This window comes from Sorex araneus, chromosome X (genome assembly GCF_027595985.1).
Source record: "Sorex araneus isolate mSorAra2 chromosome X, mSorAra2.pri, whole genome shotgun sequence".
In the NCBI taxonomy this organism is placed as follows: domain Eukaryota; kingdom Metazoa; phylum Chordata; class Mammalia; order Eulipotyphla; family Soricidae; genus Sorex; species Sorex araneus.
Genome location: NC_073313.1, coordinates 81,892,383 through 81,915,474, shown reverse-complemented (window position 1 = coordinate 81,915,474; position 23,092 = coordinate 81,892,383). Strand labels below are relative to the sequence as shown.

The 23,092-nt window shown below is 42.8% G+C and overlaps 1 protein-coding gene across 1 annotated transcript in view; it reads right to left on the bottom strand.

The window, feature by feature from the left end:
• GPC3 (glypican 3) overlaps window positions 1-23,092 on the bottom strand; it is a 458,480-nt gene that overhangs the window by 164,247 nt on the left and 271,141 nt on the right. The window lies entirely within an intron of this gene.

The window sequence follows — 23,092 nt, the reverse complement described above, 5'->3', positions numbered from 1 at the left end:
GTAGCTTGCCAAGCTCTCCACTATATCTCTAAAAAAGATTAAGTTTCAGTCCTCAAAAGCAGATCTGACAAGGTCAAGGTGAGTCTATGTATCGTATATTTATTTTTTTAATGGAGCCGTGTTGGGCAACAAGCACTGCAATTCAGAATCTGTGCTCTGGAGTGACACCTGGTGAGGCTTGGGGGACAACATGTGCTGTCAAAGATTGAACTGGGCTTGGTCCCATGCAAGGTAAACATCTTAATCCCTGATCTATCTCTCCAGTCCCAGTATAGTATATGTATTAGGAAAAATGCTAACTGTTCTTTGACACTTTGCACTTCAATGACAGTCAGACTGCACTGCACTCTGGGCACAGTGAAATACTTAGTAAAGGCAAACTAACTTAACTGTATTGAAGGGGAACTGTAGAGTCAAGTCTGACAGCTACTATGCTGCAAGGCCATCATGGACTAGTAGACCAGGTGGATGGGCCCCATATCACTAGGTTATTATTTTTTATATACAAAGGCAACCCCATATTTCATTTTATATAACTTTGGCCTTATCACATTTCTATCTCTTCTTGGCAGTACAGGGATAAAACCCAGGACCTCCTATATGCAAGCAAAATGCTTTACCACTGAATAACATTCCCAGCACACTAGGCTGTCTAACTTTGCAAAGTTTTTTTTATAATGATGAAACTCTTAATTTTGGGGAGGGGTGTGGTAGGCATACTTGTTGGTACTGAGAGTTCACTCCTGGAGGGCTCGGGGACCACATGAAGTTCCAGGAATAGAACCTGGTATAGCTACATGCAATCTGCTGTAGTATCAGTCCGGTGCCAAGATTAAACTTTGGAATTAGTAAAATGCCTAGTATCAACAGTAGCATTATCTCCACAAATGACAGCTATGTTCCAACATAGAACAGCCATTCTCAAAGGAGTGTCTGAACAGGAATGAAACCAAGGTTGGAGACACTTAAAAATGTACCATTTGATTTGGGACTGTATGTTGTGGAGTTTTTCAGATGTATATTGTTGGATTGGGGGTCATATTAACATCCTAGGAATGACCTGTATTTTACAAATAGGTCTTAACTGGTGGCCGTCAGATAGGGAGCTTTACATCAGTATTATCTCAACCAAGGGTTGAAAATCACATCAATGAGGGAGAGGGTAAGACACCAGAGTAGAGGACCAACCAATAGGAAGGAGGGATCACAAGAAGGGAACAAAATAGGAATGGGGTCACAGCTGTGAAAAGGTGTAGAAATTCTGCTTTATGTTAAGCAACTGGATGGATGACAGAGTTAAGCTCTTTCCATTCACTCCCAGAAAATGAAACACAGGTTCAAGTGAGGGCAGCGTGTGTACCGTAAATATGTGCAGGGATGTGCACATGTTTACTTTGTTACGCTGAAGGTGAAGTGGAGTGGAACTGAACTGTGATTTTCACTGCATAAGCCTCTATTTACCCTTCTTCTGTGATCAGAGATCAATGTGACAGACTTTCACCAGCATCAACCTATTCTAAGTCAGCACCATCAGGATATGTGCTTGACAGACACCTGTTCCCAGTCCAGCCCCGGAATCCACATCTCCCCCAGCACAGGGTAACTTGCACCCCACAGCTGTAACCCCTCCTTCCCCATTGAAACCCTGCCCTTTGTGTTGCAGTGAATACTAATTGGGCCACAGCAAGACTTGAAAATCTTTTCTACCTCTCCTGACCTATGGGAAAATGGTACATCAGAGGCAAAAAGTTGGAAGGGTAAGAACCAATGAAAATGTAGCCAGTGTGGGATCTGACCTTTCCTCGCCCCCCCCCCAACCAAGCCACCCAATGTGGCCTTAACAAGCTCACTTCCCAAGACTCAGTGTCGGGTAGGGGACAAACAATGATATCCTGCCAACACCCCTAGCCCCCCTCAAAAAATCTGCCACATCATATCAGACAGGCTGTATTTTCTTCTCCCAATCTATCACAAAGCAAATTCCTCTCATACACAAAACATTTGTCAAAGGTAGATTCCCCCCTTCATTGGGCCCTCTGCCCCACATCTTTCACCTCCACTCTGTGTGGAACATAGAGGAATATTACGTGCTGATGGGGAGACATAGACTCAAGAAAGCAAGTCTGATTTACAAAGAGATGGAGTCTTCCCATTAACGAGGGTCTTTCAAGTCCACCCTCGGGAAGAATCAGGCGGGGAGGGGGCCCCCGCACGCGGCAGAACGAGGTCACATTTAACAGCTGCACTCGCTCAAGAAGCTGCCTCCCCCCAGTAGCACTTTAAAAATCAGTATCCTGCCTAGGAGTTTAGGGCTCTTCAAACAGTGCAATCCAATTTCCTTTCACAGACTAATGTACCTAGTCAAGGAGGCCACTGCCTTTCAGCGTAGTTAGTTGGAGTGAATTTATTGAATAGCTGAAGCCTCTCTATCAATAGCCCAGAAATATAAAACCTTTTTTTTTTGTTTTCCAGGACCTGAGATTCCTAATGGTGCTTTTATTAAAGTGCCAGAACCCGGGGCAGGAAAAGTAATAATGCTCTGAAGTGTGAGGAGCTCTGAAACCTAAGAAGCCAGGGCTCCGGATTGCATCCAGGTCAGCAGGTCATTCCAGTAACCTTAGTCCCATTCTTGGCTCACCTGGATGGAAAAAATACACCTAAGTATACCCAGCAGCAAATGGTACTGACACCCCTGGGGCTGGGCAAGGCACTGCACATGCTCAAAGACTGTCTTTTTGTTCAAGATGATTTCTTTCAAATTTTGAGTAGTAAAGAAAGATGGCAGCTGAAATGGAACAAAGCAGTTTGTAGAGAAAGTGACTGGGTTTCCTTTCGTGTCCTTTTATGAAAAGGTGAAACTTCCATGAACAGATCGACACCATTAAGGGAGGAAAATCCCAGGAGTACGGGCATCAGGAAACCTGGATGGACACCCAGTTTCTTTTTTTAAAATTTTTTAAAATTTTATTGAATCATTGTGAGATAGCTACAAGCTTTCATGTTTGGGTTTCAAACACACAATGATCAAACACCCATCCCTCCACCAGTGCACATTCCCCATCACCAATATCCCCAGTATACCCCCCTTTCCCACCCTCCCCATATTCTCTCTCTACTTTTGGGCATTATGGCTTGCAACACAGACACTGAGAGGTCATCATGTTTGGTCCATGATCTACTTTCGGCATGCACCTCCCATCCCAACTGGTTCCTCCAGCCATCATTTTCTTAGTGATCCCTTCTCTATTCCATCTGCCTTCACCCCTCTGCTTATGAAGCAGGCTTCCAGCTGTGGGGCAATCCCCCTGGCCTTTGTATCTACTGTCCTTGAGGGACACCCTATTTCTCCTTCTCAGTCACAGCTGGAATGCATTTTGACCCAGAAGCAGAGCTTCACTCCACCAGGAAGCTATGCTCTATGTTGTGCCATATTTGATTCCGGGTTCCTTTGGAAAAGAGCACAAACTGATTTTCAAGTAAAGTCTGATGTCAAAGATTATAAAATCATGCAAAATATTTAGTTAGATGCCCTTCAACCATACAAGCCATAACAGAGAATATAAAGAACTGCAGATACACCACTGGTTAAAAATGAACAGCACCATGGTGGGAATGCCAACTGGTTCAGCCCTTATGGAAAACAATATGGACGCTTCTCAGAAAATTGGAAATTGAGCTCCGATTTGACCCAGCAATACCACTTCTGGGAATATACCCCGACGAAGCAAAAAAGTATAGTCGAAATGACATCTGCACTTATATGTTCATCGCAGCACTGTTTACAATAGCCAGAATCTGGAAAAAATCCGAGTGCACGAGAACAGATGACTGCTTAAAGAGACTTTGGTACATCTAGACAATGGAATACTATGCAGCATTAGAAAAAATCAAGTCATGAACTTTGCATATAAGTGGATCAACATGGAAAATATCATACTAAGTGAAATGATTCAGAAAGAGAGAGACAGATATAGAAAGATTGCACTCATCTATGGAATATAAAATAACAGAATAGGAGACTAGTGTCTAAGAATAGTAGAAGTAAGTACCAGTAGGTTGGCTCCATGACTTGGAAGTTGGTCTCACATGCTGGGGAAAAAGGCTGCTCAGATAGAGAAGGGGACACCAAGTAAAATGTGGTTGGAGATCCTGCCCGGGAAGGGAGATGTGCTCTAAAAGTAGACTAGAGACTGAACACAATGGCCACTCAATACCCTATTGCAAACCACAACACCCAATTGGAGAGAGAGAGATCAAAAGGGAATACCCTGTCACAGAGGCAGGGTGGGATAGGGGGGAGATGGGATGGGGGGAGGGATACTGGGTTTATTGGTGATGGAGAACGGGCACTGGTGGAGGGATGTGTTTTTGAACATTGTATGAGGGAAAAACAAGTTCTAACATGTGTGAATCTGTATCTGTACCCTCATGGTGATTCACTAATTAAAGAATAAAATAAAAATAAATAAATAAATAAATGAACTGCACCAGGGACAGAGAGCTAGTACAGAGGTGCAGGTATTTGCCTTATGCTGCTGACCCTGCATAGATTCTGGCACTGTATAAGATCCCTTGAGCATTGCCAGGGTTCGTTCTTGAGCACTGAGCTAGAAATTGCCCCTGAGCACTGCAAAATATGGCCCAAGAGTCCCTCATGGTTGCTAAGAAGTAACTGCATTCATGTTTGAGCCCCCTTTTCTTGTCTATGCTGGGATCTCTTAAGTGACTCAAAGCTTCAGAGCTGGTCTTTTGCTCTAGATGGCCAAAAGAGAAAGAAAACCTATGATTAAAGCTTCTCAACAGTACTGATACCCCACAAATTTTCACAAAATACCAACTCCAGTCTAGTGTTTCACACCTAACTTATATAACCATTCTGTTTTCTACTAGTCTTACCCTCTAAGGGATCACTTCTAGTTGTACTGTGGTGGGGCATACGCAGTGCCAGAAATCAAATTGGGATGGGCAAAGCAAGTGCCTCAATACCTGTCTTATCTCTCTGGCCCAGAATTTCTGTCCAGCAAAAATAAATCTCTGGAGCTTCACAGTATTAGCCCTGTAGTCCTCTAGACCACCCAGTTGGAATTGAAGAACAATAATCGTTATTTAAAAACATTAAAAATCTACTTCAAAGAAAGACTAGCTATTAAACATAAGTAGAAAAATGACATCCAATTTGAATGGAAGTTTCCGGTGGTATTTCTAGTGGAATTAATTAAACTCTTTGGCCTGCTAAGTAAGAGTCAATTAGCAACCACACTAGGACTAAGAAGTCCTTGTTTTGTTTTAGGCCACACCTCGTGGTGCTTAGGGGTTAGTCCTGGATATACACTCAGGAATAATTCCTAGTGGGCTTTGGGGACAATATGGGATGCCAGAGAGCAGACCTGGGTCAGCCGGACACAAGGCAAGTGCCCTACCCATTGTATTATGGTCTGTCCCCTAAAGACTTGGACGTTCTGTGGGATGTACATAACCCCTTGGTTCTTAAAGTCATAGAGTCCTGGATTAGCTACAAAATCTTCCATGATCCTGACAATTAGCCTAGGTCTAGTCTGATGTCAGATTCAAGTGTATTATTTTTTGTTTTATGTTGGAGCTTGTGGGGGAGGGGGGTGTGAGGGCACCTGTCTAGGCTTAGGACTTAAGAATAAGTCCTGTGCTATGTGCTCAGGAATTACCCCTGATTGTACTCAGGGGATCATACATGGTGGCCAAGGATCAAATTCAGGAACTCAGGGGACTGTATATGATGCTGGGTTTGAACATAGATGAGCCGCATGCAAGGCAACCACTCTGCCTGTTATACTATCTCTCTCGCCCCTCCAAGTATATTATTTACTCTTCCCCCCAAGTAGAAGCCCCACTTAATTCTATGGCGACAAAAATGCATTGATTTGACCTTTAGTTGTAGTACCCCAAAAACCAGGAAATGGGGTGGATGGGACACAGCAACATTAAACATCTGGCCATGAAAGATTGATTTTGCTCTCAATTTAAAAATCAGATGAATGTAGGCGGGGGAGATAGTGCAGGACTAAAGTGCTTGCACTGCATTCCATCAACCTGAATTTGATTCTTAGCCACCATGTATGGTCCCGAGAGTACAATCAGGAGTGCTTCCTGAGCACAGTCAGGAGTAATCCCTGAGCACTGCCAGGTGTGGCTCAAACACCACCCTCCCCAGGAGACAATGAAAGGCTTTCCATTTTTTCCTCAAAAATATATAAACAAATAAAAACAAATAAAAATAATCAGGCAAAGTTTGTTATTATTTAATTAGTTGCCTGAGCAATGCCATGATATACTAGATAACCATTTTTTTTGCTTTTGGGTCACACCCGGTGATGCACAGGGGTACAGGGGTTATTCCTGGCTCTGAACTCAGGAATTACTTATGGCAGTACTCAGGGGACTACATGGGATGCCAGGAATCGAACCCAGGTCAGCTACATGCAAGGCAAACACCCTACCTGCTGTACTACTGCTCCAACCCCTGTCACTGTCTGTCACTGTCATCCCACTGCTCATCGATTTGCTTTAGCGGGCACCAGTAACATCTCAATCGTGAGACTTGTTATTATTGTTTTTGGCATATCGAATACGCCACGGGTAGCTTGCTAGGCTCTGCTGTGCGGGCGAGATATTCTCAGTAGCTTGCGGGGCTTTCTGAGAGGGGCAGAGGAATCAAACCCGGATCCGCCGCATGCAAGGCCAATGACTACCCAATGCGCTATCGCTCCAGTCCCACCAGATAATTTTAAAGAGCTATGCCAGAGGCCACACCAAGGCTGAAGCACTTCAAAATCTAAAGGTCCTTTCCAGTTTTACTTGATGTTATAAAAACTACTTGCCTAGGTTTTACCTGATCAATGTCATCCCAAGGAGTGATATCTTGGGCATTGTTGCTAAATAGCTGGTATATATAAATTTTTTGATAATAGAGGAGTCATCAGAAACCCAAAGAAATCAAACTAGAAACCCAAAGATAGCAAACTAAAACTTTCTCCATGTATATGCAACAAAAACATGAATCCTAATCCTGTGGCTCACTCAGGAAGATTTCCTGTGACATTTTCCTTAGGGTAACCTGAAGGGCTGGGAGAGGGTCAAGAGGGATTTCCAAAGGGTTCCTGTTACAATGAGATCATGAAGGAACTTCAGTTCATTCCGTTCGATTGTCAGTGATTGCTATTGTTCAATTTCACTTAATTAACTCTTAAAAGTTTCTAAACAGAATATACATGGAAATGATGTTATAGACAACATAAACTTTTTAATAGTAGTAACCATATCCATTTAACAATTCTACAGGTGTAATAAAAATGCTAATATATGTTAATGTTTAGCCTGTGGTTAATGTTTTGTCTTGGTAATTTCCCCAGGGCTTTTATTACTGATTTAAATCTGCCACACTACTCAACTGATTGCTCTGCTTCCAAAAACTGCATGGAAGGAGCTCAAGTGAATACTGATGAACAGAAATGAGCACACATTTGGCTGGGTGAACCATTCTTATTATATGCTTGTAATCATTGCATACACTTTGTACAATGAGACGGGCATGGCAGGCTCTTTCCCATTCATTTTTTCCTACAGAAACTATGCATATGAGCATTAAATGAATTTATGGCACCTTGCACTTCAGGAAACACATCATTATTAATTAAGTATTGATTGATCTGGATCTAGAGCCCAGAGGATGATGAACAGGTCCAGTGACAAGGAATGTGCTCAGCTCCCTCTCCCCCCAGTTTCCACCCAGACGTTTGGCTGTGAATTATCATGAATTGTGTGGCCATTAAGATGAAAGTTCACTAATAATGTCTAATGTATTTGAATCACGCTATTTTAAGGAATCAGGTGTCATTGTTTGAACATTACAGACAAGTGAGCTCTTTAAACAAATTGGAAGCCAATACAAGCAACTAATGTCCTTTAGCTTCATCTGCTGTAACGCTGAACTACAGTCCTATGTTCAAGTGGAAAAAGGACACACAGCTGGGAGTCCGGAGACCTGGGCACCACTCCCAGCTCATCCTTATCATCTCAAGAACTCCAGACAAGTCATTTCACTTCCCTCAATCTCAGCTTTCTCATCTGCAAAATGAAGGTAATCACCATACCTGTCATATTAGGCAGTGGTATGTGGAACAAATAAAATGACAGAGGAAGGGCTGGAGAGACAATACAAGGGTTACAGCACTTGTATAGCAGGTGGGTCGTTTGTCTTGCACACAGCCAACCCATGTTCAATCCCTGGCACCCCATATGGAACCCTGAGACCAACAGGATGGATTCCTGAGCACAGAGCTAGGAGTGAACCCTGAGCATTGCCAGGTGTGTCCCCCGGCCCCCGCCCCGTAAACAAAAAGCACATGTCTTGGATGCTGTCAACTCCAGTTTGATCCCCTGCACTGCAGAGGATGAGCATAGCCAGTGGTCTCTCCTAAGCACAGACCCAGGAGTGAACCCCGAGCACTGCCACGTGTGGCCCCAAATAGAAAGAAATAAAGAAATGAATGAATGATGTGTAATGGCTCCAACATCCAAAGAGAAATTGGATGCATTCAAGCCTGATGAGATACTACAGAGGGCAGGACATTTGTCTTGATTTTGACCCACCCAGATTCAATCCCTGGCATCCAATATGGTCCCCTGAGCTCCACCAGGAGTAATTTCTGAGAGCGGAGCCAGGATTAACCCCTGAGCACAATCGGGTGTGGCTCAAACAAACAAGAAAAGGAAAAAAAAACAGAAAATGGATCCAGTCTGTCTCTAAGCAGAGACTGCTTCCCTTTTGTAGTCAGCTATGAATGGCAGGACCTTGGTTTCGCTGTAAGAAAATCTGGGGAAGTTGTTTCAGGGAAGACTTCTGGAAGAAAGCAAAAGGAGGACACTTGGTCCCCAAGCTAGAAGGAAACCACATGGGGGTGTGTCCACATTCATGCACCACACAGTCTGCCCCATGTTGTTGTTTGGGGCTACCTCATCTATTCTTCCAAACTCCAATTACTGAAAGGTAGTCCATGATCTCTGCAGGGTGCCCGACATCTCCAACCTGGATTCTTGTTTCTGTGGGGGCAGGGGGCAGAACTCTGTGGAATGTGGTTGCATTTTTGGGTCCACACCCAGCAATTTCAGGTACCTGGTGGTGATTGGCAGGAGAATCCTGCTGGGCTAGGGATCAAATCTGGGCCTTCTGCATGCAAAGTGTGTGCTCTGGCCCTTTGAGTCTTCCCCCCAGGCTCGGGGAAGGCAGGTTTTAAATATTCCTTTTGTGGAAGTGTCTTGCATGTTATAAATTTATAGCTGCCACAGAGGGATGCTGAGCTGAAGAGGGACTTGCGTGTGTGCCCAGCACTTCTGATGCAACACCAATCCCTAGCCAGCACCAGGCTCCCGGGACATTATTGTTTCATTGCACCCGACCGATAACACAAGGATCAAAAGACAACTTCATGGGGCTGGAGCGATAGCACAGCGGGTAGGGCGTTTGCCTTGCACGCAGCCGACCCGGGTTCGAATCCCAGCATCCCATATGGTCCCCTGAGCACCGCCAGGAGTAATTCCTGAGTGTAGAACCAGGAGTAACTCCTGTGCATCGCCGGGTGTGACCCAAAAAAGCAAAAAAAAAAAAAAAAAAAAGACAACTTCATGTACCTCTAGTCAATAAACGTAAGAATCATGTCAAATTCCACTCCTCCAAATCTACTCATCTGAATTCATCTAACCCAGGAAATAGCATTCACCAGCTACTCAGCTGCTCAAGTCAGTAGTCATCAAAAATATTTCTGGTCATTTCTCTCTCTGCCTCAGTTCCCCCTAACCAGATAGTATCTTGGTTTACCCCCTGCCTCCTGTCTCATTGGAGTTTTGTTTTGGAACCACACCCAGAGTGCATAGGTCTTACTCCTGGCCCTGTGTTTAGGGATCACTCCTGGTGGGCTTCTGGGGATCATATGGGGTGCCAGGGATTGAAACCAGGTCTGCTACAGAGCCTTACCCACTGTACTATCCCTCTAGCTCCTAGTCTCCTCTCTTAAGACACTCATATCAGGGAAATAGTCAGTGTCATCCCCTTGCTCATCGATTTGCTCAAGCGGGCACCAGTAATGTCTCTATTGTGAGACTCGTTGCTACTGTTTTAGGCACATTTAATACACCACGGGTAGCTTGCCAGGCCCTGCTGTGCGGGCAAGATACTCTTGGTAGCTTGCCGGGCTCTCCAAGAGGGGCAGAGGAATCGAACCTGGGTTGGCCGCGTGCAAGGCAAATGGCCTACCATTGTGCTATCGCTCCAACCCCAGGGAGATAGTAAAGAGGTTAATTGCTGGCCCTGAAGGTCGCAGATTCTGATTTTATCCTCGGCACTATATTATTCCGCTAAGCACAGCCAGGAGTCCCTCCTGAGCACGGAACCAGGACTAGCCCTTAAGCACCAGAGTGTGGACCCCGAAACCCAAAAATCCAACCCAACAAAAAAATATTAGCTTAAACGTGTGTACTTCCCTCTACCCTCATGAGCAGGACAACAGAAACTGTCACTTAGAGCAGTGCTTCTCCAGCATATGTGGGCAACTGCTTTCAAATATTGCTCCTGTAGATTTGTAATCACGAGGTCTGGGTAAACAATGATATGAGAAGTGAGAAAGCAGCCCAGGGGCCGGGAGTGATGGTACAGTGGTTAGGGTATTTGCCTTGCATGCAGCAGATCTGGGTTTGATCCCTGGCATCCCATATGGTCTCCTGAGCACTGGCAGGAGTGATTCCTAAGTGCAGGGCAAGGAGTAAATCCTGAGCATCACTAGGCGTGACTCCCAAAAGGCCCAGAGGTCTCTAAGCAGGGGGGTCCCCAAATGAACGACACCAGCAATATTAAGGATCTCAGAGCCAATGGAAATGTTAAGCCACTCCCTAGACTACTGATTCTGGAAACCTGGGATGTGGGGCTCTGGGATATTTTATTTATTTGCTTTTGGGGCCACACCCTGCTTAGGGCTTCCTGTTGGGGCTTGGTGGTGATCCCAGGTCAGGGTGCTAGGAACCAAACCCAGGTTGGCTGACTGCAAGGCGAGCATCTTACACACTGCTCTCTCTATGCCCCACACTGTTTTAATAAGCCCTCTGAGGGATTCTGACCCGAATGTAAGGTGGTATGTCAATGCCACACAGCCCAAACATCCTCTTAGCTGGGCCACCCAGTTCCATTCTGACCTCCCCCAAGTCAGTCTCCAGTCTCTCTGAGACTAAATCAGGAGGTTACAGAGGTGAACCCTATTTTTCATAATAGTACTAAGACCATATTAACTCTTTGTCAGTTTTTTTTGTTTGTTTTGCTTTGGGGCCACACCAGCAGCGCTCAGGGGTTACTCTTACTCTGCACTCAGGAATCATTCTTTTTTTTTTGATTTTTGGGTCACACCTGGCAATGCACAGGGGTTACTCCTGGTTCTGCACTCAGGAATTACCCCTGGCGGTGCTCAGGGGACCATATAGGATGCTGGGGATCGAATCCGGGTCGGTCGCGTGCAAGGCAAATGCCCTACCCAATGTGCTATTGCTCCAGCCCAGGAATCACTCTTGACAGGTTCTGGGGACCATATGAGGATGCTGGGGATAGAAACCAGGTTAGCTGTGTGCAAGGCAAGCTCCTTACTTTGTTAGTGTTATCTCCTCTCAAGTATGTAGATAATTTTCCAGAAGCTACATGCTGCATAATGACACGTTGCCCTGAAATGCATGTTTGTATAATCCCGAGTTCCCCAAGATGCCAGATGTACGGTACCTATACTTGCATTTTTCTGGAATGAATTGATTCAGCTAAGTACTTAGTGCTCTTACAGGATATTTCATTGATGGTAGATTTCCTGTCATTTTTAGAATTGCATATCATTTACCAAATTGCTCTTCTGAACTCCAGAAGTTTTGTGCTTATGCAAATGCATAAGTAAAACACACCTTAAGGTCTTGTTTGCTATCTGATTTACGAAGAGTTTTTGAAAATCGGGTGCTAAAAATGACTGTTAACTGATTATTGTGGATACTGTGCATTATTAATCCATAAGATAAAATTTGTTGACAAAACATTTATCCCTTTGTTTTTTTAATTTTTTCTTTTTAAAAATTTATTTATTTAAGTAAATGACCAAATATATTTTTGCATTCAAGGCTGGAAGGTAAGCAGCTAAATGGGACTTCCTAAGACACCTGTGCTGAACACCCAGTTGTGATTTCTAGGTCAAAAGATGTCTAAAGATTAGGGCTGGAGATATAGTATAGCAGATAGGGTACTTGCCTTGCACCCACACGGCCTACCTGGATTTGATCCTGAGCATCCCATATGATCTCAGGGGCACTGCCAGGAGTAATCCCTGAGCATCACTGGGTATGGTCCCGAAACAAACAAGCAAACAACAAGATGCCAAAAGAATATCAAACAGGGGAAGGAGGAATAGTATAGTGGGTAGGACATTTGCCTTGCACACGGCCAACCCGGGTTCGATTCCCAGCACCCCATATGGTCCCCGAGCACCACCAGGTGTAATTCCTGAGTGCAGAGCCAGGAGTAACCCCTATGCATTGCCAAGTGTGACCCAAAAAGCAAAAAAAAGAAAAAGAATGTCAAACAGATATGGGTTTTCTGAGTAAAGAAAGTAGGGAACAAAGCTGTAGATTACAACTATAGCTAAGAAATAAAACTACAGGAAGGTCTGTCATCCCTTTGGCCTTCTAGATACTATTTAATTTGGGAACTGAGATATACACATTGGTGCTCAAGGGGCTATTCCTGGCTCTGAACTGAGTATTCCTGGCTCTGAACTGAGGAGTAACTCCTGGGGACGCTGGGAATGAGGTGTGGGGCAGTGTGCCAGGAAGCAAACTAGAGGAGGCCACATACAAGCACGTATTCTCCTCCCTTTTACTTTCTCTCCAGTCTGAAACGATGTTATTGCATCTGATAGAACATTTAAAAAATAATATTACAGAATAAGTGAAGCTGTACGGTCCTCTGGAAATCAATCATTCACAGCTTAAAGACCAGGGAATTAAATATTTGAACATCAATGTTATGAGCTGTTTAAAAGTTAAAAAAAATTGGTTGTTACAGCTTTTTGGGATGGAAATGAAAAAGTCACTGAAGCATACTGTAAGGTAAGCTATTGTATTGCAGTAACTGGAAAAATAAACAAAGTAGAGGAGAAACTAATAAGCCACAGTAGAAATGACCTTGCCAAATGCCTAGCGATAAAGAGCCAGCACAGGAAATCACAGCACATTCCATTGAAAGAAAGCAACTCATCAAATGAAAGATTCAGCTGCACACAAAAAACGGATTTTGCCATTCAAAATGGCTAAATCTACAGATGTGCCCTAGACTTCCTCCTTTGCATAGATTTGTCCAGCATCGGTTCAATGACTAGTATTCTAGTGTCCAGTATTATTAAAAGAATGGGGAAAATATTAGTAGTGCTAAAATAGCCAACATATCGAATCACATTGTGGAAATTCATGGTTTACTACCTGTGCCTGCACTCAAAATGATGGTGTAAAGAGCAGCCAATAGAGGGTGGGTAGAGTGGGTAAGGCAGTTGATTCTATTCCTGGCACCACATGTGGTCCCCTGGGCTCCACCAGGAGTGATCCTTGATGGCAGAGCCAGGCATGAGCCCTGAGCACTGTTGGATGTAATCCCCAAACAAAACAAGAAAAAAGGAAATGAAAGAGAAAGAAAAAAGAAAAAGAAACCAACTCCGCACAAAGCCCCAGCAATTCTTCAATTCTGGTCTCATCACAGGTTCCCAAGGATATTTCACAGCTGAGTCTCTAGTCAGCCTCCTGTTTTCACCTGTCTACTCCGATCTCAGGGACTTTGCCATGTTCTCTCCTCTCTTACAGATCCCAGAAGTATGGAAATGTATCTGTCTCTTTAGTTTCCTATTAGGATGCAGTAGCAACATCCAAGTTGCTTACATGTGGAACTAGACACGCTGCGAGTGCAAAGTTTGGCACTGGCTAGATACACAGTGGTTTGCTTTGAACAGGCTTGCGCTCTTCCTTTCCAAGAAAATGTCTGCCACATTCTCCAGTTTGTCACCCTTTCTTTCAAGTGAAACTAATGTTTCATGGAAAATGTGTCTAGTTCCTCTCATAACTCAGTCGCTCATGGGCTTTCCCCTAGACGACTATCATGAAGCCGTGTACTCTGCATACTTCCCATTTTGATGTACGTAATATTATGGGGACACGTAGTCCAAGGTCAAGATTGATGAACATGTATTTTTGTGGCTTCTCTGAGTACATTCCTAAGTGAAACTGGTTCCCTGATATTAAAGCTGGGAATGCTTAGCAGTGACAAAAATATAATAACTAAGGGTCCAAGAGATAGTCCCATGGCCTTATGTGTAGCAAACCTTGTTTCAATCCCAGCATCAAATATGTTCCCTTGAGGTGCTGGAGCGATAGCACAGTGGGTAGGGCATTTGCCTTGCACACGGCCGATCTGGGTTCGATTCCCAGCATCCCATATGGTCCCCTGAGCACTGCCAGGGGTGATTCCTGAGTGCAGAGCCAGGAGTAACCCCTGTGCATTGCCAGGTGACCCAAAAAGCAAAAAAATATATATTCCCTTGAATACCATTGGAGTCACAACAGGGCACAAATCCAGGAATAGCCCCTAAGCATTGCTTGCAGTTTTGTTATTTGTAACCCCTCCCAAAATAGTCACAGCTATGAGTTTGGTGCTACTGTCCTGACTGATTCTAAGGTGCCAGCAGTTTTACCTACCATAAAGGTAAACCACACCCAGCATTGCTCAGAGATCACTTCTGGTGATGCTGGGGGACCCAATGGGTTGCTGAGTGTCAAACACAGGTCACGCTATGTCCAAGGCTTAGCTCCTGTATTACTGTCTCCCTGGACCCCAGAGTTGAAATTTACAGGGGACTCAATCAAAAGAGTGACCCTACTCACTGTGTCCCTTACCTTCAAGAGCTCATCAGATTTCTATAAGACATAGGAAAGAAAACTTTTGCAGGCTTCCGGCACTGCGAGGGGAGCACAGAACCAGTCTGATATACAATAGAGCATGAGGCTCTTCTCAATAAGGCCTGGACTCAGGAGAAACTGGTTAACCAAAGTCTAATCTACTGGGGTATTAGCAGAGCTTAAGTGAACTGGGGAGCGGAAACACCGAACACCAGTTCAATCAAACCATTCAGTCCCATACATGGGGGATTAAAAAACTGAGAAACTCTTGTAACGTTCATGGTCCAGAGACTCAGACTCATTAAAACACTGAGATCGAATCAGAGGACTATAGAATGCCTCCCGCCCCTCAGACCCCAGCAGCACATTGCTAATGGCCTAGTTACAACAGTTCCTTTTAACAAGTACATTGTGGAGAGATAATAAGGGGGGGGAAGGATCAAAGGACAGCATTACTCAGGCTTCCCAGAAGGCAGAAGGGCCCCCAGAGAATATGGAGACAGAACATCATAACCAGAAATGGCAAGAATGTTAGCATGATGAGGCCAGGAATTTATAATAACTATGATTTATTACTAATGGATAAGGAATACAGCAAGAGATTGGCAATGCAAGCAAAGTGATGGAAAACCTCTGAAGGAACCAAAAAAAGTGCTGGAGCGAAAAGAAGCACTTAAAGAAGTAAACAACCTTTTGATGAATTTTTAGTAAACTGGACACAGCTATGGAAAATCTCTACATGAGAGAGTAAATCAACAGAATACCTGAAAGCCCAAGGGCAAAGAAAAGGCAGAAAAATAACAGAAAAAACTATCCAAAGGCTATGAGACAATGGGAATAAAAAGTATAACAAATATAATCAGAATAACATAAAAAGAAGAAAGGCATAAAAAGAAAACAAAAAATAGATAAAACAATGATTACTAATAATTTATCCATTTACTGTCATATACAAAATCCAGACTAAGGAGATCATCAAGTGGAATAAATGAAGAAACAAAACAAATTGTGAATAGTAAACTCTACCCAGGCCCAGTCATATCATCTTCTTCAAATGATAGAAGTCAAAGAAAAAGGAGAAACATCCTTAATTCACCCAGAGGAGTAAAAAACCTTACCGACAAAAGCTAAGAATTACTTCCAATTTCTCCTCAGAAAAATGTAAACAAGAAGGGAAGAGAATTTTTTTTTAATTCTTCCAATTTATTGAAATAGAATCCAAAGCAATAGCATGACTCTACCAAGTTACAGAACTTTCAAAAAAGGACAAATTATGTTTGAACTGAACTACAATCAAGTCCAAAATGATAAAAAAATTAATTGGCTATTATACATTAATAATCTCATATATTAATAGGGTGCACGACAGAGCCCAGCAAGCTACCTGTGGCATACTCGATATGCCAAAAACAGTAACAACGATGGAAGAGAAATTGTTGAAGTATTTGGAGGAAAAAGTTAGCAACCTAGAATTCTATACTCTGAAGACATCCTTAAAAAGGGAGAAATACAAGACTTTCCCAACAAGAAAAAAGACAACTTTGTAACAAACCTTTCTCAAAATAAGATTTTTAAAGTTAAAGATGGAAAAATAATATTGGTTAGATACTTCTAGCTATATAAATAATGAGGATCAAAAAATAGTATAGGGATAACAAAAAGAAAAGTTCTTTTTCTTATTTTAATTTATCTGACATGTGTTCAATATTGCAGTTTGCATATGTATTTATCTCAGGTAATAAAATGCATATACTTATATATTACTTATAAGGGAAACTAATAAAATAATGATTTGCAGGATGGGAAGAAAGAATTAGGAACATTTTGTTGTGAGATACAGATACATGTGGTATGCTGTTTACAAGAGGACCCAGATTAGTTGCAAATGTAAACTGCAAATTTGAGGGCAACCACTAAGAGAAAATTTTAAAGATTTAAAACATTACGACTGATTGCTGCAATTTAGATGGAATTAGTGTCATGCTAAGTGAAATAAGAAAGTAAAAGATAAATACCAGATCAGATGATCTCATTCCAATGCAGACTATAAAGAAACAAAGCAGGGGATTAGATGATCCCTTAACACATGATCAATAGAATGGTGAGCTGACAGGGGGGGGGAGTGGGTGAAAGGGACAATGGTGGAGGGAATCTCAAAATAGTAATGGAGGGATTAGTGTCATAGCTCTGCAAAGATAAAATAACAACTTCAATACCTGTAAACTAAGGTACTTCAATTTCCAAAAAATCAGCACAAAGAAGAAAAAAAAGGAACTACAACTGATACGCTCACAAAGAAAGAAAATTAATTTATTTAAATTGATTAAAACCATAAAAGAGAAGAAATAGGGTTGAAAGTAAAAAATATGAGCAAAAGGCCAGAGAGAGGACAATGGGTGAAGTGCTGAGCCACCAGGAATGATGCCTGAGTACAGAGAGCCAAGAATAAGCCCTGATCGCCGATGGGTGTGGTTTCAAAACCAAATACGCTCCCCCCCACAGGAACAATCTCCAACTATATTAATAACCACTTCAGTGGTCTAAATGAATTAATTCAAAGGAATTGTCACTGCACTCTTCCCACTATCTTGTGTGTGTGGGGGGGTGCTCATTTACTTTATCTCAACATTTTTTTTGCTTTTTGGGTCACACCTGGCGATGCACAGGGGTTACTCTTGGCTCTGTGCTCAGGAATGACTCCTGGCATTGCTCAGAGGACCATATGGGATGCTGAGAATCGAACCCAGATCAGCTGCATAAAAGGCAAACGACCTACCCGCTGTGCTATTGCTCCAGCCCCCCATTATCTCAACTTTTCACCTTGAAATGTGTATCTGACTCTCTTCTCTCTGGAAATGCTCACTTCCCCTGAATGTAGTCTTTCCTTCTTAACTCATATTTCCTAAATAAACTTAATTCACACCCCCCTCATGTTTCCCAAATAAACTTAATTAACACACACAGAAAGGGATCGTCACATTGGATTCTTGAAACAAATGACCTGGGCATGGGAGATAGCTTAAGTGGTAGAGCACATGCCTTCCATATGTGACATCCTAGATTTCATCCCCAGCACCACATGGCCACCCATGAGTGGCTATATTTTTTAAAAACCGTAATTATAAAAAACAAGACATGATCTAGCTGTATAGAAGCCTACAAGAAACTGTGTTAAATATAAATGAGAAGTAAATGGATGGATAACAACATTCCATACCAAGACACATCAAAGACAGCAGGAAGTCATATTAATAGCAGGTCAATTTCAAAAAAAAATGTCCAGGATTGAAAAAAGGGCATCAGAAAACCATAAAGGTGACAATTATTCAAGAAGACAAAAACATGTACTGTGTATGTGCCTAACAATAGACCACAAGGCAAAAAAAAAATGACACGAGGCAAAAGCTGATACAACTGCAAGGAGAAAGATGAATCTACTATCACAGTTGGCCACTTCAACACTCCTCTCAGAAATGGACAGATTTAGCAGACATAAAACCCTTTTTGTGCACAGAGGCTGAATTTTCATCAGTCTAACTAGAATGAGTGTGGAAGCAGCTCAGAGGGTCCAACTGTCTGTGATGAGAGCAGAAATTAACAAGAGTTGCGAAAAATGTGAAGCATAGATATTCTCCGTGAAAGTATTTTATCTCAGAAATTATGTTTTTAGGAGAAAATGTGAACATACTGCTAACTTTACTTTTATTAGTTTTAAAAAGAAAGAAATATTTTAAAACTCCGAGTGTTTGGTTGCTGTGGTGAGGTCACACATGGCAATGCTGTCAGATGCTAGGGATGGAACCGGGGTCGACCACGTGCAAGGCAATTGCCTTAACTCCTATAAAATTCTTGTAAAAAATCTTGCCAGCCCCAATTCTGACTATTTAAATAACAAGGGATATGATTCACATAAGCAAAAATCTCTCAAAATCTATGATCCTTAAGAGTGTAAGAGATCCCAACAATGACTGTTTACCTCGGGACACCACCAGGTATGGTCCTCACAATGATAACAGCAAACAATAATGACACAAAGACATCAATTCCTTCCATCACATTCTATGGTCAGTTCATTCATAGCATCATGGGTTTTTATAAATGTTTTACCATTCTGCCTAGAAATGATTCCCCTTACTTATTCTTTGAGTCGCAATTTATATGTAACTGCTTTTTGGAAGACTGTTCCTGTTCCCCAAGTCTGAATTTGATCCCAGTCCATAATCTACTATAAACCTCTATATTTTCCTCATCACGAGACTTATACTGCAATATACCTGTTACACTGAGTTGGGGTCTTCTTCCAAGAAAGGTGAAAGCTTCAGGCTAGGGATGTGACTCAAGAAGTAAAGCACATGGGGGCTGGATTGACAGCACAGCGGGTAGGGCATTTGCCTTATACGAGGCCAACCCGGGTTCGATTCCCAGCATCCCATATGGTCCCCTGAGCACCACCAGGAGTAATTCCTGAGTGCAGAACCAGGAGTAACCCTGAGCATGGCTGGGTGTGACCCAAAAAAAACAGAAAAAAAAGAAGTAAAGCACAAACTTTGCAAGTGTATGGTTCTGGTTTCAATCCCTGGCACTGCAAGACCTCAAGTCTTAATGGGTATGACCGTAGCTTTGGAGAGCTCTGGGAACTACCAGTTGTAGCCTCCATAATAATAAAAAAGAAAGAGGGGCTGGAGTGATAGCACAGCGGGTAGGGCGTTTGCCTTGCACACGGCCAACCCGGGTTCGAATCCCAGCACCCCATATGGTCCCCTGAGCACCGCCAGGACTAATTCCTGAGTGCATGAGCCAGGAATGACCCCTGTGCATTGCCGGGTGTGACCCAAAAAGCAAAAAAAAAAAAAAATAATAAAATAATAATAATAATAATAATAATAAAAAAGAAAATAAACTTCAAGAAGGCTAAAGAATATCAGTTTTTTCTGTTGTGTTTTTAGGCCACAATTGGTAGTGCTCAGGATTTACTCCTGGCTCCGAGCTCAGAGATCTGTGCTCAGAAATCACTCCTGATGGACTTGGTGGACCATATGGTGTGCTGGGCATGGAACCGAGGTTGCCTGCATGCAGAACAAACTTTCTACTCAATGCACTATTGTTCTGGCCCCAGAAAGGCAGATTTGTATGTTGTAATATTTCCAGTATCAAACAAAACACTCTACTAGGTGATAAGAAACACTTGCTGAGCAATAAAAGTAAGCCATTCAACAAAACACATGAATGAAGATATGATCAAAAAATCCAGTATAAGGACTTCAGAAAACTCTCCACAAAAGCAGTGAGAAAATGGTCAGTGTAATGGTTTTTTACCAGGGTTCTGGAAATAAACACTATTATAGCACTCTAAGAGCATTTATTAAAGAAAGTGCCTCAGGGATCAGAGAGATGGTACAGCAGGATGGGCACTTGGATTGCACATGGACTACTTAGGTTTAATTCCCAGCACTACACATGGTCTCTCGAGGCCACCAGGATTGATTCCTGAGTGCAGAGCCAGGAGTAAGCCCTGAGCTTACTCCTGGGAGCTTACTCCTGGGATGTGGCCCAAAAGCCAAATATTTAAAGAAGAAAGTACCTGAATTTTTCTAAGAACAATGAGCACTCTTTGAAGCCTGATACCAAAATTAGACAAAGATACCGCCAGAGAAAAAGACTACCAGTATCACTCATGAAGACTCAGAAATGCCCAGTAGCAATATGAATCTAGCATGTAGCACTGTAGCACTGTCGTCCTGTTGTTCATTGATTTGCTTGAGTGGGCACCATAACATCTCCATTGTGAGACTTGTTATTACTGTTTTTGGCATATCGAATATGCCATGGGGAGCTAGCCAGGCTCTGCCTTGCGGGCAGAATACTCCAGTAGCTTGCTTGACTCTCCGAGAGGGACGGAGGAATCGAACCCGGGTCGGTCACGTGTAAGGCAAATGCCCTAGCCACTGTGCTATCGCTCCACACATATACTAAAATAACTCTAGCATATCCCTTAAAATTTAATCCCTTCCTCACACCAAATACAAATCTTAATGTAGGAAAGACTGAAACATAGATACTCAAACTATGAAATATTTAGACAAAAACATTAGGTGTAAAATGTGGTGACCATGGATTTGACAAGGGTGTTACTCATGACAGTCCCAAAACAAGTAATCAAAGGGGAAAAAATAGTATTGTGCTTCACAAAACTTAAAGCAGTTTCATACTTCAAAGAACACTACTAAGAAACTGAAAACTGGTAGGGGAGAGAGCTCAAAGGGTTGGTGCAAGTGTCTGATGTGCATAAAGATCCAAGTTTGATTTCCTGCATCTCAGAACACCCTGAGCAGCACTGGATGGATGTGGGCCCTGGTGGCCCACAATAACACTGAGTCCAAGTAACATCACAATGCCAGCTGACCACTGAACTGTCTGACCCACACAGCCAAGCCAAGTACTGCTGGGAATGACAAGCGGAACTCCTTAGTACGACTTTGAGAAGCCCTAAAATGAAAAAGGAAATGAAGAAGACAACCTGCACCATGGAAAATGTGTTCAAATCATATATCAGATGAAGAGGCTAGTATTCTGAATATCCAAAGAAGTCTTCTAGCTGTACAAAAAATAATATTAGATGAATCATCTGATGAAGCTAGCTTGCCACTTCACTGATTATTATTATGCGTGGGCTCTTCATTTCTCCCAGCTTGTTGCTATTTATGTGTTGGTTCCTATTCATTATATACAATTAAGACAAGTACGACTGAAGCTGTAGTCTCAGGGAATGCACAACCTACAAAACTGGAGCTGAGTACCTTGCCACATTACTTATCAGTCGTTTGCAAAATCTCAAATTCCATACAGCAATGTCACTTTCTATCCAACTGACCAAAAGACTTCAGAGCACAAAATACCACTGCACAGCCTGAGATGTCAGGAGAGTTGCACTGGAGGGGAAGGGGGCTGCTGATTTTATTCATGGTCCTCACTGTCTTTAAATGCTGACAGGTTGAAGGAGTGTGAGATGGGTTCAAAGGAAGAAATGTTTGAGGGCAAATCTATCATTTTCATAGTCCGTTCTTTGTGAAAATATCAACCATGTATTTCACTAGACAGCATTGCTAAAATCCTATGGAAAGCTGCACTGCACCATTCCAAGGTTTTCCACATGTAGCTTGAGTGAAACCCACTAGCTACAGCCCTTCTGAATGAAGATGCCATCTCTGACCAATTCTTTGCATCTCACCCAATTGCCCTGCACTGTAGACAGAACTTTGTTGATTGGTTTTAGCCAAAGTTATAATCAGAAATGGCTTGAAAACATTTATGGGATGAATTTTTAAAAGGAATGACTGAAAGGAAAGAAAAAAATTATCAGGTGAATTGAGAAGAGTGTGACCCCAGAACAGAAACAGCACAAAGAGACTTGTCTTGCCCATTTCTCTCCACCACAGAAGCCCCGAAATTATCATCACTCCAGCCCTTTCTGCTCTAGGTGCGATTTTCACTCTCTCCTTACAATGGCTTCTTTTGATCAGTTCTCCAAATGTCAATCATGACTCCTTCCACCCCAGCTTGGCTGCTCTTTGCCTCGGCTATTAAGGAGGTCATACCAATTTGGCAGCTTCTACATGTCAGCCCAGGAATTGTCTAATTCCAATTGCCCCACAAAAACTTTTCTGCTTGTTGAAAACTGGCTTTGAATTGCTACCTTCCCCACACCCAGACATACACATGAAGAGCTGGCAGAAACCAGGTGACCTGACCTGGATTCATTGCCCTTTTACGAAGAAGAAACTAAGGCCAGAATTGGAACATGATCCTGAATCTGGAAACCTTAGCTCTGCTGAAGGAACTCTACCACAGCTGAATTTCACCCACACCAAACAGCTTGCAGAAAGCTCCCCAAATACAATCACCCCAAATGCCACTGTATGTAGATGAGCTTCTGTTTAGAATTACTTGTCCCCCAGCGTCCCAGCCAGTAGTATGAATAATTGAATGAAATCTGTTCTACTCTTGAACATATCATCCAAGAGCTGAGGACAGTCCAGACTAATTGCATCAAGTATATATATTCACAATCCCCTCCCAAACCCTGGGGGGAGAGGGCAGGCCTTCC